At 26.6% G+C, this 6858-nt stretch overlaps 1 long non-coding RNA gene across 1 annotated transcript; it reads right to left on the reverse strand.

The window, feature by feature from the left end:
* Positions 1-2458: 2458 nt before the first annotated feature.
* LOC116184982 lies at positions 2459-4114 on the reverse strand. The gene is made up of 3 exons (XR_004149670.1): positions 4054-4114; positions 3287-3557; positions 2459-2989 (listed from the first exon to the last, which is right to left on the reverse strand). It is a non-coding gene; the product is annotated as an uncharacterized LOC116184982 (long non-coding RNA).
* Positions 4115-6858: the final 2744 nt, after the last annotated feature.

Genomic DNA, 6858 nt, shown 5'->3' on the forward strand with positions numbered 1-6858 from the left:
AGGGAGACTTCGTATGAGTGGCGCCGTGATAAAAAAATGCCCCCAGGCACTACTTTTTTACATCACTGCTGGAGAATTTCCTACCCGCTGGCTGCTCGCCATTACGAATCACAGTACTGGCATAATATCGAACCGTTAAGAGCCAAGAGCGCAACAAAAGAATCCATGGAATCCAAATAAACGTCTTGAAATTATATTGTGCATTTTTTACAATATTTTAGAAGATATTATAAAGAAATATGAATTAGATATAAATAACTTACAAAAAATTATATCCACTGCGATACATTTTACAATTTTTTTCCGACTTTGATACTATAATCTTCTCTTTAATTATATTTCTATGGAAAAGTATCGGCATAACTATTATTTTCAAAATTTTTTAGATTGATTATGTATTATGATATCGTAGATCTATGGTAATGAAAAAACAAGAATGTCAAAAATTTTGATGATCTGAGGTGGATGAAACAAGAAGATTATTCAGTAAAAATAAATTGAAATTATATGCATATATCACGCATATATCATGAAATAGAAAAGCTCTGATATTGTCAGCCCATATACAATGAGAGAAAATTCTAAATAAAAAGATAATTCAAATGAAATGGTAAATGGATTTGCAAAAAGAGATTGTAAAATAGTAAGAATTAAGAAACAATTTTCTATAGAAAGATATCAAAGAACTCCAGTACTTCGTGTTCAGACACGAGAAGCAAAACACATCAGCAGGGAACCAACAGGTTTGACTTGCTGGACTAGTTAATAAATTACCGTAGTCCGCCGCCATCTTCATCTTCAAAGTTGCAAATGAGAATTCGAAATACTGTCAATTGTAAAATAAAATCTTTTGTTACAAATCCAATATTCTATCAAAAGAATAAAATAACTTCTTAATACTTAATAGGAATGCTTATTCCTGAAACGAATATGCGCATCTAATTAATGAATATGCTTAACATTAATTCAATTGACCGTTATCTCAAGCAATTATATATTGGAAATTATTATATTCATATTTTAAAAATTTTAGTCAGAAAAATGATAAACATTGAAATTCTTGTATTGAAAATTCATTCAAATATTATTGTTTCAAAAGATCACACAATTATTACTATGAAGTTACAACTTCTTTGAATCTACGTCTTGTCCAATCTTCCCTCTATCTACACTTTGGAGAACATTATAATGTTTCACAAATTTGAGTTTCATTCTTCAAAAATTGAAAACATAGATATATAATAGTTAAAATTTGGTAAAATCATTATTGCTTTTAAGTTATTATTTTTACATTACATTTTAATATTTAACATGTTTAATATATTATATATGTATTATGTTACATATAATGTGTATAATTTTGATCCATTTTTCGCACATTTCACGCAATCACAAATAGCATAAACATTTATATTAGCGATGCAGCTGGATAAGTGGGTAGACTCACGTAGTTCGTACGACCTTCATAAAAACTCGTCGATCAGAGATTGCCGGGAATGTTGAGTGAGAACTCGCCGTCTACGGGGTGGCGAATAAAAAAGTAAGCGCCTACCTTAGCAAACGAGACATTGATACTAACTACCATGTTGATTAAATGGTAGTACAATAATGAAAGTAAAAAACGACACTAACTGCGCGAGGAGATGTACTTAATAAACAAATACAACGACATCTCATTGTACAGTTATATTTTGTTATGAAAAAAAAATAAATCTCCATTTATAAATCAAACAGATTAAAGATAATTTATTTATAAACATTGTTTTTTATTTCTATTAAAAAATTGTTCTTCTTCAGACAATGCAATTCGTTAAAAAAAGCAAAAAGAGGAGAAGAAATTTGCAAAAAAAAATTCGAATGGAGACCTTTTTTACAGTTGAATTAATGATTTAAAAAAATGAAATGATTTCTAGAAATGAAAATCGTGCGATTGCATAGAAATTCACTGATATATTAAAGTTCTAGCGATTTTCCGAGGATTCAAGGTTCATGCAAGAGAAAGATAGAGACAAAGAGCAGTCCATAGGTTAAGTCCCCACCTAAGAGACCTCAAGAAAAGATGCTGGCCGCTCTCACGTGGTTAATGCACATAGATACATATATTATCCTGGCGCGCGCACACCTTGGCCTCCCGTGGTTCGGCGGTTAGTGGTTAGTGGGTGCACAGGTTGCCGATGTGCGCACATACCGTGCGTGTTGTCAAGGTATGCCACAGGCCAATCCGGTGCCACGTATACCAATCACTGTTTTCGTTAACCGCTTCCTTACATTTTATCTTTCGAAAGACACGTGAGTTTTCGATGTCTTTTCCGACTATGTGATTGATTTCTTTCGATCAATACATAAATGACCGTTCCTCTGTCTGTTTTGCGTGCTATTGTCTGTGATGCTTCTGGTATCAGTGTAATGTGCGATGACACGCGGGAAAAACCTGGATTATTGAAGAGATTTCACAATGAACAGGATACATTTACAAATCTTTATTGGCGTGACGTTAATCTAAGTGGGAAATCGTTATTAATTCTATTCGATTTCGAAAATGTTAAAACATTTTGCGATAATTTTGCCACGAGTGCAATAGATTCGCTACATTAATATGCATAAGTTTGTCCGATGTGAAATGCTTCAGTTCTAAATAAATAAGAAAGTTTACCCTGGTGAACATTTAGTATCCGGTTGAGCGATCGTGAACATTGTAACGATGAAACATCGATATTTTAGTTCTTGGATACAGCGATATGGAACAGCTTCATTCCAAAGCATACGGATGCCACAGGAGAAAGTGAAACATTCGGAAACGCGAAATAACCAAGCCTTTGTCGATGATTCTGACTTTATGTAACCGTGCTAGTCAGACATTGCACGTGCGGTCGTTAAAGTCTCCACGCCTCTGTTGGTTCTCGCATTGAAGTTTCTCGAGGACGTTTCTCTTTGGAAGTGAACGAGTAATTTAATATCAATGTGAATTAAACAGTTGATTGAATTCCTCCTGCAATAAATATTGAAATTATATTGTAAATGCATTGATAAAACTGTTCGATTGAATATTGTTTTTTTTTTATTCTTTCTCATTTACCACATAATGAAATATAAAAAAAAAAAAAATATATAAAAAAAAGAAAAAATAAAACAATAAAATAATCCAAAATAAAAAATATGATAAGAAAAATATTTAACATTAAGAGACGACTTGAGAAAAGAACGAGAAGGAACAGAGAGGAGGAGCAAAAGATAGAAGAAGTGAAGGTGGAGGAAGAACAAGCAATGAAAACATTTAAACAGAGACCTTCGTATTATTGCTACAGGAGGAGGAGGTCCTGTGCCACGAGAGAGGCGGGAACATGCCTAGCGATTTGAATACCAAATCGCTGCTCTTGTGCAATTCCTTTGCCTTTTTTTTATTCCCTCCCAGTCCCTACGACCTCTTCACATCTACCTGCGTGCTTTGCGTATTTTTAGGCATGACACGCTTTCTTTGTGCCGTCCGAAGCACTGTCGTAAAAAGAGTTCCTTCGAAAAAACTTCGTATGCCAGCAAGATTGACTTTTCCTTTATGGCTGTATGGCATAAAAAAAAATAAATAAATAACAGATTACTTATTTAAATTTAAAAGCAAAATGTGACTAGAATAAAAAAGAGAAGATATTCTTAAAAAATTACTACAATAAATTAATTCATATATTAAACATAAAAAAATACGTGAGAGAAATTCATGTTGCAAAATTTATCAAATAACAATGTAATTAAATGACTAGGGGACAGAGTAACTTGATTTAGCCTCTCCTAGGCTTTGTCTGTATATAAAGAACGGAGACATAGCCTAGAATAGGTTAGGTCAGGGCTCGTTCAACATGATTATCTTCATACTACTTCTTATAACTACTTCTTCTCATCCAAGGTCAAGCTCAAGGTCAATAAGCAATGGAAAATGTCAAAGGAATATTTATAGGTACAATATTTCTTTAAGAATTTATATCTCCTAAATTAATAATTTTGCTTGATCTCTAACTTAATTACTTAAAATTATATAGATTATTGTTTTATTGTACTTACATGTATATTATATGTAAAAAGATACTTAATTATATTTTATCAAGTTAAATTTATATTTTCATATATTTTAATAATCTTCTATATCCACTTTATATATGTATATTTGAAAAGATTATTTATTATTTAAAATTTACCGATAAATACTTTTCTTTAAAATTTACAATCGATAAGGAAGAAAATATTCTTCATACCGACAATAACACTTCTTTATCTTCTACTATTGATAAAGATAGTAGAATAATAAAATAAAGTAATTTTAACTTGGAAGACAATATAAGAAAAATATGTTATTTTATAACATTTTATCCTTCATATCTTATACCAAAAAAATCTTAACGTTTAAAATGATTTAAAAATTACATTCAATTTAATTCGATATAATTTCTGATTCTGAATGTAAATTAACAAAATTAAATTTAAAAAAAATAAGATCTTTCTTTATTACATATAATATTCTTTTATCTATCTATTTGAAGATAAAAATAATTATAGAAATTTAAAAATAAATTATTAAGATATAATTAATTATTAAAATATATTTTTTAAGTTTTTTGAAACATCATATAATTATATTCGAATATTTAATTATTCAATAGAGTGATAATAAATATCATTATAATAAAATTAAATAATTATTATCATTAATTATAATTATAAATGATTTTCGATTTCAAAAATTATTAAGATTTAAAATAATTTTATTATTTTAAAAATAATATTAAAAAAAAAATCTTCTTTAAAATATAAATAGAAGGTATAATATCGATAATAAATTCATTCTTCTTATTTCAAATATATTTTTTACTAACTTAAAAAGCTGAGCGAATACAGAATTTAGATTTCCTTGTTTGACTAATCTTAAATATTTCTGTCATTTGTGGTAGAATTATAGTGGAATAAAAGATATACATACATAGATACATACATAGTATCTGTAGTGTCCAATTCGATTCTCGAATTGCAACTGCTCGCATCGATTTGTCAAATACTTCCTTTATATGTTCTTACTTTACAATTTTAAATGTTTTTATATTGTTTGTCAATATTATAAAATAAAACGTAGAAATTCTTTCAAAATTTGATGTCTTTTTTTATACGGTATACAAGCTGTGTCGGTTCGAGAAATCGAATTCAATTAAAATGACTGAGCTATACATGATTAATAACAATCATAATTATTATGACAGTCAATATTACGAATAATTTACTACATATTGCCATGAAATTTGTAAATTAGCATATCGAATTTTTCTTACAAATTATATACAAGTTGTTGTGAAATGAGTGCTTTAAAACTATTACGAGATAAATATACATTTATATTTAGAAGTTATAATTGCAATCGTTTCAACGATTTTTTTTTATATGTATTGCTGTAATATAAATTAACCAATTCATTATACATATTTTTTATGAAGCATTGAATCACTTTATTTTTTTATATTTTGTTTTTTAAGTCTTCTGAAAAATCTTCAAAAAACCGCAGTTATTGACATGTTTGAAATATCAGAAATATTTTAAAAATTTATTCATATGTTTTTTTTTTTAATCTAAATAATTTTTAAAACAACAATCTAAATATCAAAGTTTTTTATATATAAAAAGTTAAATACTAAATTTGTTCATATTAAGAAAGAAAAGAATTATATATTTCTTATAATAGAAAGCATAGAAAAAAATATTTTTAATATAACTGATCAAATGTAAAGAAGATTTACTTTATTACTCTGTATCTACCTTATAATTAGCAGTCTGTATTAAATCGACTGAATGTTTTATGAGTATTCAAATGAATGTTCTAATGCGCAATATTCTACTATTTTTTCAAATTAATATCTTTTAATGAGCTATTGTATTTAGCAAATAGTATTAGTATAATCCACTTTCTTAAGTACTGATTGTATAACTTGATAAATATCATCTTCCATTTATAATAATAATTAAAATGTTTTATATGATCAACAAATCAATTATGAAAATATTAATGAGTTATGCAAAATAGATATACATTGAAAATGCTATATGTAAACAAAATAATTCGTAATTTAATAAAATAAATATTTTTTTTTTAAAAGAAAAAATAAAAATTGCAAGTGTTTTATTCTGAAATTGAATCATATACTTAAAATATAAAAATATCATGAAAATTTCTTAATAGAAGATGCAACCAGAATTAAGTTTCGAAAAATTAAAATTTTTTTTTTTCTTATCATTAATCAATGTATTTCTGTCTGTTTAATTAATTAAATATTATTTATTTAAAAGTCAAAAAGCAGTCTCTTTTATAAAATCAAATATAAAAAATACGGTGATTATCAACTGATCTTTATTTTTAATTTAAACAGAATAAAACAAAGAAATGTTTATAAAAATGTTTATAAAAAATTTTATTGAGTACAGAACATAATATTATATATTATTGAATATATCTTTGAATTGGATATTAATTTTTTATAATATCAAAAAAATAATATCAAAAAGAAAGGAAAAGAAAAACGTATACGATTATTTGCAATTATTTTTTAAGATAAAAATAATATTTATGTTTAAAATATAACATTGTACTAATTACATATTATTTAATAATTTTTAGAGTATTTTATATGGTAAAATATAATCTTTGAAAATTATATTATCGGATCATCATCATTATCATTTGATCTGTTGATAACCAATCCGTAATCAAAATATTTATTATTGTTGATCAATTATAATTATATTCGCTAAAACAGATTTTCAATTATTGATAACTATTTAGCAGTTTTCTTACGTATATATATATATATATATATATATATATATATA

This window comes from Apis dorsata, unplaced genomic scaffold (assembly GCF_000469605.1).
Source record: "Apis dorsata unplaced genomic scaffold, Apis dorsata 1.3 scaffold_82, whole genome shotgun sequence".
Taxonomy (NCBI): Eukaryota; Metazoa; Arthropoda; class Insecta; order Hymenoptera; family Apidae; genus Apis; species Apis dorsata.